Source organism: Cervus canadensis, chromosome 11, assembly GCF_019320065.1.
Source record: "Cervus canadensis isolate Bull #8, Minnesota chromosome 11, ASM1932006v1, whole genome shotgun sequence".
Lineage (NCBI taxonomy): Eukaryota > Metazoa > Chordata > Mammalia > Artiodactyla > Cervidae > Cervus > Cervus canadensis.
The window spans coordinates 69,183,106-69,184,138 of NC_057396.1; positions in this window are offsets into that span (position 1 = coordinate 69,183,106).

Genomic DNA, 1,033 nt, shown 5'->3' on the forward strand with positions numbered 1-1,033 from the left:
TCCGCCCGGTCACTCTGGCTCACCGCTGTCCCCAGCGTCTGGCCTTGTCCTGTGTGAGCAGGTGCTGCTGCCATTTTCGTCGTGTGACGGAATAGCAGCTATTCCAGGAAGTGGGGAGGAGGCAGATAAGGCAGGTCTGAGGCGCTCATGTATCCACATCTCCCCTGGGAGAAAAACCCATTTCCAAAGCTAGCTTTCTGGACATGACAGGGACCCATAGCCATGGTCAAGTGGCCAGAGCTCTTGGGGGAGGCTGAGGGCTGGAGCCCCAGCCCTGCACGTCCAGATGTTCGCGTCGGGAAACCCACTACTTCTGCCCAAGTCTCTACTGCTTCCCTAATAACGACAGCAACCTTCTCAGCTCTGCTTCACCCTGAGGCTTGTCACTGAAGACCCCATACCCTCCCAGGGGACAGATGCTGAAGCTGAAGCTCCAATACTTAGGCCACCTGATGCAAACAGCCAACTGATTGGAAAAGCCCCTCACACTGGGAAAGATTGAGGGCAGAAAGAGAAGAGGGTGACAGAGGATGAGATGGTTGGATGGCATCCCTGATGCAATGGACATGAATTTGGGAGCACTCCAGGAGACGGTGAGGGACAGGGAGGCCTGGCGTGCTGCAGTCCACGAGGTCACAAAGAGTCAGACACGGCTTAGCAACTGAACAACAGCAACAAAATAATGATAGCATCTTTCTCAGCTCCGCTTCACTGCGAGGCTTGTCACTGAAGACCCCAAATCCTCCCAAGAGGGGGGCACCGCCTCCCCTCCCTTACCGGGCTGTGATCTCTGGGCCCCCGGGGCCTGTCTGTGACAACATCCTGGCTGTCCCCAGGGCCTCACTGTGTCTGCACACGCTGTGTACGGGCCCAGGAATCGTCTGAAGGGCGGATGAGTACCTAAACGTCCCGTTTCCTCCAGACTGAATGAGAGTCCCAGGGACTTGGAGGGAGGAGAGAGAGGCTGCACAGTAGACAGCTTTCAGGACCGGGAATCAGGGGCTAAAAAGGGAAGATGATGTAGGGAAGGCGG